The sequence below is a fragment of the Thunnus maccoyii genome, chromosome 15 (assembly GCF_910596095.1).
Source record: "Thunnus maccoyii chromosome 15, fThuMac1.1, whole genome shotgun sequence".
Classification (NCBI taxonomy): Eukaryota; Metazoa; Chordata; class Actinopteri; order Scombriformes; family Scombridae; genus Thunnus; species Thunnus maccoyii.
Genome location: NC_056547.1, coordinates 30,335,276 through 30,347,329, shown reverse-complemented (window position 1 = coordinate 30,347,329; position 12,054 = coordinate 30,335,276). Strand labels below are relative to the sequence as shown.

The following is a 12,054-nucleotide window of genomic DNA, read 5'->3' as shown; positions in this document are numbered from 1 at the left end:
AAATGTGTATTAGTTGTTTTTTTGTTTGTGTTTTTCAAAGCAAGACAATTACACAAAAGTGCGATTACAAAATGGTGGGTGGTAAGAAAATATGAGTCACTGGTAAAATTTAGAATCCACCAGCCACTTTTGCTGGTGGAAGAAAAGTTAAAGTCAGCCACAGCCGAAAGAGAGGTGCTGTAGCAGGAGTGGCTTTGCAGCATTAACCAGTGCCTGGTGATGATCGTCAGAGGGAATGGAGACAAAACTGAAAACTCGCTGCAACAAACTTCAGAGTTTTGATAAACCTGACTTTAGCCCCATTTACACCTGGCATTAACATGTGTCTCCACATGCACCCTGAGTGACTACTTGTAATTGGATCACCTCCCCGCTCTAGATGCAAATAAACACATACATCATTTCCATTTGCAAAGACCAAATTCATTTGTTATTAACTGGCGGGAGGACCGGGGGTCTGTGTACCCCCCGTCCAAAGCTGTGTTCAACTTGTTTGATAACAGGATAAACAAAAATACAATGCATTGTGTGCCCCCTCACCAAAATAAAATGCCCGTGCCGCATCGGAATATATATATATATATACATACATACATATACATACATACATACATACATACATACATATATATATATATATATATATATACACACACACACACACACACACACACGCACAGGACACAGCAGCGTAACTTCATATTCAGATTATTTAAATCTCTGACACACAGACAGGATCAGTCAGGATCTAATGTTAATTAACGTTCTATGTTCTTCTACACATTGAAAAGGTCAGCTGTTACACACACAGTCCAGGTTCATACAGTGAAACTGTTAGGAGTAAAGCAGCCGTTCTCCTGATAAATCCTGAGCTCATTATGTCGAGCAGTGCAGCAGAACTAAAAACTGTAGTTATCAACTTGACAGGACAAAGGAAACTATTCAGCAACGTTTAGCTTCTGAAATATTTTTTTTTTTAGACAGTCAAGCAAAAAACAAGTTATTTTCTGGTTTTGGTTTAATTTCTATTCCAATTGTCAATTTGAAGAGGAAAACCAGTTAGGGGAACGGGAAAAACTGGAAAAAACAGGAGGTGGATTATGTTTTTAATTCACATGAAAAACAAAATATTGCATTTCTTTATCCTGTTATCAAACAAGTTGAACACAGCTTTGGACCGGAAGGCAGCAATTCAATTCCCGTGTCTAGTCTGCAGGAAAATAAAGGACATCAGTGGACTAGGTGGTCCCTCAGTGTGGCCCAGGACGCACTGCATTTACACTGCTGAAAGGATGTGGCCACATGCGGCCCAGACCACCTCCGAATGTGGTCTGAGTGATCGGATTTCAATCTCTCAATGCGTCTTGGGTGTGTTTACACCTGTATTTAGAGCTGTCCACTTGTGATCGGATCAGATGCACGTTAATGTCGAGTGTAAACGGGGCCTTTGTTTTCTCACAGAATATTATATCAGACTTTGCCGACTGAATACAGAACAGCACAACAGTTAGTGTGTATTACCTGTAACTTGTGCGGCTGCATTCAGCGGGAGCACAATCAGGTACCGCTTTCTCGTCGTGATAAAAGCGATAAAAGAAATAGCATTTGGTTGCAGTTTTTCACCCCTTTGTCCACAATTGTTTCCCAAACCAAGCTGAAATGGAGCCAGCAGAATCCAAGGTTTTTTGACTGTCCACTGGCACCAACGTGCTCTGGCAGCATTCTGACTTGTCTGCAACTCTCGATAAGTTTGCAGTGATACAAATAACAACTCCAGTGCACCATTTGTTTTATGAACCTTGCACACTGGTACGATATAACCGGACTTGATGAGGAAAAACATTTTGTAAATTAAAAAATAAGCCTCAATAACGAGATAGAGGTATAATGCCAATCACTACTAATTTTGTCTCTTCTAACTGGCCCTCTGCTGGGAAACGTATACACCACCTCCGTTCTGGAAACACACTATCAGTAGCTTTGGAGAGGACATGCAATGCATTCTGGTTGTTGTAGGATTTCCCCCTTTAGAACAACAGGGGAATCTAAAGTCTTTCTCCAAGTTTTCTCTTCTCATAGGGCAGCAATTTTCTAAAATAATTGTACATTTCTACTACATAGGTGACCTAGTTTTAGGGTGTCAAGGTTTTGAGATATGTGGTTCTGAGATTTCTACCTCCACCTAAAGACAGTGGTGGATCCTTACAGTATTGAAAAAATCTTTTTCAGAGTATGTATTAGCTATTCCTAAATGCAAAGTCTGTGTATACTGCGTTCACATCTACATTACACTTTGTCAGTGTTTACAGTATTTACAGTATTCATGGACCAGAACTAGTGCTGAAAAGTGTGGCTATGTTCCACAAAATAAAGTGGTGATACAGTGAGATGTAATCACTGCCTGAAGTTTTTCCTTACCACCGTCACCAAGTGTTTGCTCATGGGGGAATTGTTGGGTCTCTGTAAACTAAAGAGTATGGTCTAGACCTGTTCTATGTAAAAAATGCTCTGAGATGACTTTTGTTGTGATTTGGCGCTATATAGATAAAACTGAATTGAATTGAGCATATCCTGCTGCATGTTAGAATAATAACGTCCTACAATCTGCTAATGCTAGCATATCCAACTGAAATAACAAGTCACCAATAAGTCACAGCCAGCACTGTACTAGTGCATGGTAAGATAGATAATATTTACACATATATTAATTGACCTTTTACGCCCTCCCTCCAAAAACAGCCTCATAACTCATCATATATTCCTCTCTGACTAAATAGTTCCAGGCAGCGTTGCAGTCGAGTCACTAAATCTCGAGTCCGAGCAAAGTCTCGAGTCCCCAGTTTTCGAGTCTGAGTCTGAGTCACCAAGAAGAGTCAAAGTCCGAGTCATCAAGGTTGAGTCTGTGTCCAAGATGGGTTTCAGTGCTCCACTCTGGCACGGTCAAAGAGCTGACATACGAATAAAAAAGGTCTACATTAAACAAAAATGACACAGCTGTTACCATTAATATTAATGATGCACCAATTGCAATTTTCTGGGCCGATTCCGATTTCCAATTTTTTAAAAGGCTGACCTATTGATTCTGATTATTGCTGATTCTGATTTTCTGTCTTTATAAGAATAAAATAAGATTTTGGGGGATTTTTGGACTCAAGTCGGACTCGAGTCTGAGTCCTGGAATGAAGAAATACAAGACTGGTTCCAGGAACAAAGCAGGTGCAAGAACTAAACTCATTAACTAAATCAGAAACTGAAAGTCCCCACAGCTGAGTATTCCTGACATAAAGAGTCAACCCTACTAGAAATTGTGTTCATATATGACTCAATTGCAACAGCAATTACATTTTAAAGGAAATGTAATGCCACCTGTATTACATTTTCTGTCAACATCATGGGAAAATTATACAGTATGAATAAAATCTTCAGTGACAACTTATTTCATATTTTTCCACCAAATATCCAATCTTGCAGTACAAAATCAGGTGGTAGTAACCATGGTACTATTAAACTATGTTTACACACTAACAGTTCTTGGTTAAGGTTAAAGGACAGGTTCACAATTTTTCAAATTTGTCCATAAACAACAATCAGGTGCCCAAATGAACATTGAACTTCAAATGGTGACAAAATCCATAGCCCCTCTTCAAATTACAAATGTATTTAAAAGTTTATCTGACGCTAATATGAAGCTTCAGCTGTTAAAATGAGTCAAATCAAGTTTACATCATTCACAGTTAGTCTTTTTAGTGCCAAAGTTATTCTTTTTGTTACTATACTTCCACCCTAGCTCAACAAGGGAAACACTGTCCAAGAAAACACAAAGGGGGAATTTATACTAAAAAGACTAAATGGAGCAGATATCCACTTGATATGACTAACTCAGATTGCTGAGGCCTCATATAAGCTTCAGATTAACTTTTAAATATATTTTTTTGGTCAGAGCAAGGTCTAGGGATTTTGGCCCCTATCACTTACATTGAAAGCACATTTGAAGGGGATCTTTTAATAGCCAGTATAACAGGAGGGATGATTGCAGTGACGAAAACCTCATTCACTGTTTATATAGGCACCTGACAAGACTTGAAAAAATGTAAACCTATCATTTAAGGAAAGATTATGGTTTAATACAGAAAAAGCAGTGACTTGAAGCATGAGACACAATGTGTTTATTAACATTAAAAGACACCAAGATCTTTCACCAACCTTAACTGTATTGCTTTTGTTGCCTAAATCTAGACACACAGGGCTCTGGATGTGAACCTTGGTCTCTGGTGTCAGAGATCAGTTTTCTATGTGTTCCACCCTGAGCCCCCTCTGACTTCAGTGAATTATATAAATGCAGTGCTTAATTCATTCGAAAAAAAAACATTGCCTGTGAAAATAATCCAGCCCGCAATTACGTTCACTTCTGCAACATAATTGAGAAAACAATTTACTAGCATATAAACATAATATCTGATGAGACAGTAAATGAGACAGGGTTGGCAGAATAGTTCCTGTGCCATCAGAAAATACCACACCTAAAGCAGGTGCTTTTTGGGTGCCAGGAACTATGGCCAAGTAAGTACACTAACTCCAGTAGGAAAACACAGGTAAGGTTCTCAGGTTCCAAAAAGGCTCCTGTTAAAGTCTGTTAAAGCTGAAATCTAGCTAATATATGAAAATGTGGGTGAGCCCTGGTGGGCCTTGGCCCACCCACTTGGCAATCAGAAGGCTTCCTTTTTTGCTGGACCATCCAATGAATAGCAGTCAATGTTTCAAATGCGATTATGCAACAAATAAAAATAAAACAATTCTTGTTTCTTGCCTCTTGTTTACCATATGATGATGTTAATAGGTCAGAATTTTTGAGTGCCAGTGCATTTTGCAAATGCCAGTTTGTAAGCAGCGAGCAGCTCCTCCTCATTCACTCAGTGTACAGCCCACGCATTGCACAGAGGAGCAGAAGCCTACAGTCCACTAGCTAGCTGCTTTTACTAAAAGACGTGGGGAGCAGGAGGAAAAGAATTCAGCTCAAGTTCAGTCATCACTCTCAACCAAGACACCTACTCCTGTGCCAGTTTCTCCTCAACATGTGCCAAGTAGTATCGTCAGGTACGTGGCTGCTAATTCAGCAGCAACAAGCTGTACTGTTGAAAGACTCTTCAACCATCAGTTGGATAAAAACTGGCATCAGTGATGACATACAGACTGAACTCTTTGTCCCTGCTCATTTTGAAAGAGAACTGACTGACACATTGGACTATAATGAAATAATTTCAGTGTTGAACACCAAGCCATGTCGTCTCCTACTGTAATCATCAAAAGCAAGCTAATTTACAGTTTCGGATTGTATTGCCTATTTCAATATTATTGTTTATTGGGTTATAGTTTTTGTTGGGTGTACAATTGGATTTTATGCTGATGTTGCTGCGTTTGCCATCCGTGTGTGTGTGTGTGTGGTTTATGTGGCCACTGTGCCAGGCTGTGTTCAGGTGTCATTTTAAACATTACTGAGCATGTTGGTGCTGGTGAACCTCTACCCATACGCTGCACTGTTGCGTCCGTCAGTTGTGTGTGTGTGTGTGTGTGTGCCACCCGCATAGTCATGGGCACACCCAGCATAATCATAGCAGCCTGTCAGAGGCTGTCAGACAGGCTGTAATCTCAAGTGATCACTGTGATGTGACTTGGCCGACTCGCTTGCAATCTAATGTTAACGCTACATCAGTAGCTACACAAAGTTTTTAATGTGTTAATTGAAAAATGTTGAGGAAGAAGAAAATCCTCCACCTCCAACTGAGTCCACCAGACTCGTCAGCCCACAGCAAGGTCAGCCCGGCCATTCGCTCCCTGGCAGTATAGCACTTTCTCCCAGTCAGCCTGATGCAGGTTCACTCATAGCTGCAGGAAGTAGGGGTGCTGGGGGTACTGCAGCCTCCAGGTAGCTGGCAGCTTATCTGCCTATTTGTGTTGTTGCAATAATTATTTCATTCTGTCGTGTGCGAGGCGGTCCAGCAAAAATAGACCCTGCGCATAAAGATAGTTAAGTGGGGAAAAGAAGCGTGAGACACGCGGCTCACAGACCCAGTTGACACATGCCGGTTAGAATTGTCTCCGGCAGCCTGACTACTAAAAACTGTAGTTATCAACTTGACAGGACAGAGGAAACTCTCCAGAGGAATCAAAATTAAACTTTTAGCTTCTGAAATATTTTTTAGACAGCTCTAATGGAGCTCAGGATTTATCAGGGGGACGTCTACTCTGCTCCAAACAATTTCACTGTATGAACCTGGACTTTGTGTGTAACCTTTTGGATGTGTAGTACACAGAACATTAATTAACATTAGATCCTGACTGATTCTGTCGGCGTGTTGGGAGATTTAAATAGTCAATGAAGTGACGTTGATGTGCCTAATGCGTAAATGTGTGCAGTGTATCTCAATGGGGAGACGCACTTTCTGCTGCTGTGGGATCGCTGCAAGTATTTAATAAACTCAAACATTTTTGGGGGAGGGGGTGTTTGATAGTCAGCACCTCTGCACTTCCAACTGAAATCAAGTTCTTGGGGCTATGGGTTCACCCAAGTTATGTGTCATTTATGAACCATTTGGTTTATCATGAGCAGACCAGTACTGAAGCAACAATGGCTATAGACTATAATGAATGCACAAGAGATATGTTACTTGTGTGGTTTCTGTCTAAAATAACACCTCTGCTTTCTGGGTTTATGTTTAGGTGCCATTTTGTTCAATAAAATTGTTTGCAATGCGCTGTAGAGCCAATGAGCAGATGCTCTTGCTAGTGCAAATATACTGTATCTTAGACTGGATAGGCTATAAAAGACCGCCTTTTGTCTGTACTGTTGTGTACAGTCTTTATAGACTGATGCTCTGTTGGTTGAGCATGTTGGATAGGCAGTGTTTTGCTGTTATTGCCTGTGATCCAGAATGTTGCAAAGTAAACTGGTTGTTCATTTTTCAGTTTGTGTCTATTTGTTCTTCTAACTCTTCACAAGTCAGTTTTTCTGAGAAAAGATGGCCCACCCACTTTTAGTGTTGGCCCACCCAAAATACAATTTCTGCCAACCCCACTGGTTCAACGTATTTTGGTTTCTTTTCTCACTGAAATGACATGCTCAAAATCAAGAGTTCATAAATCAATCAAATCTAAACTTTCCCTTCCAATATCTGAGCAACATGACAATCAAATAAACATGCTGTGTCATTACTGGAGATTATTTCTGCATAAACCACATATAATGATTCATCAGTATTTGTGGAATATCACCTGATCAATATCAGAAAACGGATAATCACTCTGTGCTTTTCTATAGGTAACATGAATATTTATCTTACAGTGGATCATTACCCTGGAGGTCACACTTTAGCTGACTTGTTGTTAATCACTGCCAAATTGTAATCTGTCACATTGACCGAATGATATCTTGGCAGTCATTGCTTCACTTCATCCCCACAAACTGTTGGCATCAGATACGTTAGCTGCAGACCTCCAGCCTGTGTGATGATGGCAAAAGGAGATAAATGGACCACACTGCAACACCAGCGCGTCTACACCTACTGTACAGTGAAGCTTTGAAGTCTCAGGATAAAACACACACACACACACACACACACACGCAGATACAGGCTCCGCGTGCGTGACAGCGCGTCCAAGTTCGCGTGCGCGGGTGAGAAGAGCGCAAGTGCAAGCGCATTATTATGCCCACGAGCAATTGCTTTCAGGCAGGGGCTACCTTGCTAGCAACGTTAAAATTGTGTGACGTTAAAATTAATGAAAATCCCCTTAACAGCATTAAGGAAGTATGAAAACACGGCAGCCTGGCAATACCCTGTGATAAGCAAACAGTGCAGCAATATTACATTCAAAGTAACTGTCAGACTGTGAATTGTGAATTAATAATGCTAAAATGTGTGCAATTGTGTTTTTTAAAGCCCATATGATGCCATAATACCGCTGACATGTCGATCAATGAAAATGAACGTCACAGCATTAAAAGCAAAGTTCAGCATTAATCACATACTGTAACAGAGTCATACTCACACATACTGGACGCCAGCTGTATTGGCAGCTTCCCATCGACCGCCGCTGGTCGGGCAGAAAATGAAGCGCCGCTGTCTGCAGCACTGAGTGAAAAAGTGCTTTCTGGAGACAATTAGTCAGGAAAGCGTTCAGCCGAGCTCCCAACACGCCTGTTCCGTGGCCCAAATTAAATCCTGTCAGCTCACTGACGGTTGTAGAGCTGTTTGAGAAGCACGGCACACACACACACACACACACACACACACACACACACACACACACACACACACACACACACACACAGTATAGCTCCCTCCCTCTTTCACCGACTCCCTCGCTCTCTGGTGACGTCACTGAGAGATGCAGCCTGAGATGCTGCATTCAGGTCCTGTGGGAAAGAGCCACCATGGGTGGGTGTTAAAAAATTATTGAACCCCCCCACCCCCGCTTACTAGGAAGCTAACTGTGGTGCGCAACATCAAACAATGTGAGTCCAGACAAGATAGAAAATAATTGTCTAAAATATATTTACACATATTACATCAAGGATAATTCAATTCAATGTATTTATATATAGCAGAAGTTATCTCAGGGCACTTTTCACATAGAGCAGGTCTAGACTGGACCCAACATTGCCCTATGAACAATTCCAAAGGGAATGAAAATTTTAATGAATAGCTGCTGAGGCTGCACTTGAGCTAAATGCTAACATTAGCATGCTAACATATTCACAATGATCATGTGAATACGAAAGGCACCTGGTGACACCACTACAACAGGGCCTTAAGTGGCTAGCTAGAATCTTCTCTGTATTTCTTTGGTGGTGGAATGATTTACCAAACTCCATTCGATCCACAGAGTCCCTCTCAATCTTTAAGAAAAGGTCTGTCAAATGAAATTGTAACACTGTAATGCTGAAACCACACCAAAGAGCGGCAAACCGTGGTTCGCTGCAAAAATGACATTTTTCCGCAGACGGGGAGCATGTCCTTTCATTTCCGTCATTCTGTGTGCCACAATAATATACTACCGATGTGAACCAAAAAACATGTTGACATATCTGATGGGCTATGTTCTCTGAAGTGAGAGAAATTAGATGTCATCCTGCTAAAACTATATTTTTTTGTGGGAAAGGGATGCTTATAAATAGTCTAGATCCTTGATAAGAGATTATTTGCACCATGGAGAGAGAAACATTACTCTAGCTGTTGCCCAGGAAACAGCGCTGCTCTGCCCGTTGTCTGTGGGTGCATCCCATCCTCCAGACTCAGGAGCAGGTCATTTCAGATGTCTATGAGTTGTTAACAAATAGTGATTTTTCCCTCCAAACTTCTCACATGGTTACATTTCAATATATGTTCAAATGATCCAATATTTCACCAAAAATCAAAGATTAGAGAAAAAGTCCTAAAAACTGTAAACAGATTTTTTCCCCTCCAGCAGCAACATGCTACTTACACACTGATGCATCAATATTAATATGTCATATCAGTCAGAGGGATGAAACAAGTATTTTTACTTTCACCTAAGTGGGATTTTTCATGCATGGCTTTTACATTTCTGTATTGATAGTAAAGGGTCTTAGTACTTCTTCCACCACCACTGTGCATATGTTACAGTCTAGCTAGTAACATGTGAGACAAGTTTTTGGACAAGACATGCACTTTCTCCTGTGTGCTGTCACATATATGATCATGATGTTGCCTATGTGTCCGACATGAACAGTCTATTTTATTAGGCGAGGTGGATATTGAACATGAAGCAGAAAGGCAAACTCTGTGTGTGTTGTTGTACAGTATGGGGTGTGAAGAGACAGCCACAATCAGCTTATATTCCATTGTTGATGTGTTTCAGGTTGGACGAAATTATTTGAAACATAGGTCGACACATCAGAGGGCTCTGTGTATTGATTGGCTGTAGGTTTTCTCTGGCCACAATTCGCCACAAAAAGTTAAACTATTCCCAACTTTTAGTTTGGCCACACCTAGCCAAAGAGTGCGGTCGCTGCAGTTTTTTTTTTTTTGGTTAACAGTGATGATGCTTATGCCAATGCTAATTTCCGCTAGCAAAAAACAGTCCTAAAACCATTACAACAAAATGTACTCACTGTAAAAACTGAGCATCCGACTCCTTCAAGGGTTTCTTATCACAACCAAACGCTGGTTTGGTTGACTTTTTTATTACTTTTTTAAGACTTTTTTAGGCGACCAAAGTGTTACAATTAACTTTAATGAGCTGAAAACACACTGTGAAATACCAGCAGCTACACCTACACTCTGTGAATCCAGGGTTATGCCATGGTTACATTACATAATCAGTGTTGTCGTCATGGACAACAAACATCAGACAGCACAATGGTTTCAAGACAAAAATATTTTTTTTTATTTTTATAAATTAAAATGACTTCTCAATCAAACAAATTACGTATCAAAGAATTAATAGATTATTAAATATTACCAACTACCTGTAACATCCAAGACATTGGCACTTGGTTATTCATAGATTACACTCGATATATTAGTCCTTCCATGATGTCTTGTGCTTAGAATGTTCTGGACTGTTCTCATGGCTTTTGAGTATTTCACTGCAATTTTTCCAGTCATTAAGTCAATTATTGATTGGTTTCTAGTTGTTTTTTTTGTGAGAACAGCTTGCAGCAGAAGCAGTAAAGACTGGTTTGGTTTTTTTTGGAATATACCACCCAGCTTCTCTTGATTTTCTCCCCATTCACTAATTTTCAGTAAAAGCGGTGGTGATGTTAACATCTCCCATCCTCTCATTTTGGAAATGCAGAGTCTTATTTTACCTGATATGACCTCTGCTGACTAACTCCATCCTCATCATATCAGACGAGATTGGCTAGTCAGCAGGATCTATAGATGCTGCCTTGATGGACTCACATACTTCAGGATATGTTCCAGTTGATGGGGTGTCTGCAGGCTGTAGAGTAGTAGCAGTGTAAGTTGTGTCTGTTGTTCCTTCAACTGCAGGCAAATCTAAACATACATGCAAATATACATATGCATATTACATATGTTCATAACTGATTGTGAATATTTGATAGAATTATAGCAAAATCTGTCTGGAATTTGTCCATATTGACATTAGTCACATTACTGCAGCTGTAACATACAATGAATAGAACTCACCTGCCGCAGGCTGCAGGCCTGCTGCAGGCTGTGTTTATACTGTTATACCACTGCACTAAGTCATTTGTGTCATTCTACTGTATATAAAGTAGCACTGTACAAATAAACTTTATTTAATTTGACTAAAACCTACATTTAATTAGTAACAAGGTGTAACTGCAACATTCAGTAATAATAATAATAATAATAATAATAATAATAATAATAATAATAATAATAATAATAACAATAATAACAATAATAATAATAATGACAACATAGCAGTGTATTATCAATTACACACAGACAGCAAATAACTTACCTGCTTCAGAGAGTGGTATAGGTGGGAGATCAGATGTAACTTCTCCAGCAGCTGAGGGCTTCTGCAAATATTTCCTGAGTGCATCTGGACAGTTATAGAGTAGATATTAGCCTATTACAAGCAAAAACATGTAGCTGCAGAGTAGGACAAACAACTACTAAATATTTACACACATGCCTCAAGGGTAGGTGTCAATCATGACATGTCACAGAACTCACTGATGGTAAAATGGCAGTTTTTCTGCAATATAGCATCATTTTCTCATTACTTACAGTAATTATTACAGTAATCCAGTAGAGACCTAATTTATTGATATGATATTTCAATATCGATCTAGTTTACTACAATGTGCTACGATGCCAAGTGGCTCATGCCAGCTGACACATAGCTGGTGCAACCCAGTGCAGAAATCTATGTTTTATGGATATAGTGTTAGCCATTATCACTGATATCGGTCAGTGAAATTTCAGCACAAGGCCTTACATTGTAGGAAGGAGCAGTTGTCCAGTTAGCTAGCTACTGACTTGTCATCCAGTCTCATATCCTTCCTTCTGTAATGTTATCTGAGTCCAGCAGCTACCG

The 12,054-nt window shown here is 40.0% G+C and overlaps 1 long non-coding RNA gene across 1 annotated transcript; it reads right to left on the bottom strand.

Moving 5' to 3' along the window:
- Positions 1-3,937: 3,937 nt before the first annotated feature.
- On the bottom strand, positions 3,938-11,547 carry LOC121912880. The gene is made up of 3 exons (XR_006100169.1): positions 11,473-11,547; positions 10,927-11,018; positions 3,938-8,410 (listed from the first exon to the last, which is right to left on the bottom strand). It is a non-coding gene; the product is annotated as an uncharacterized LOC121912880 (long non-coding RNA).
- Between the last annotated feature and the right edge of the window lie 507 nt (positions 11,548-12,054).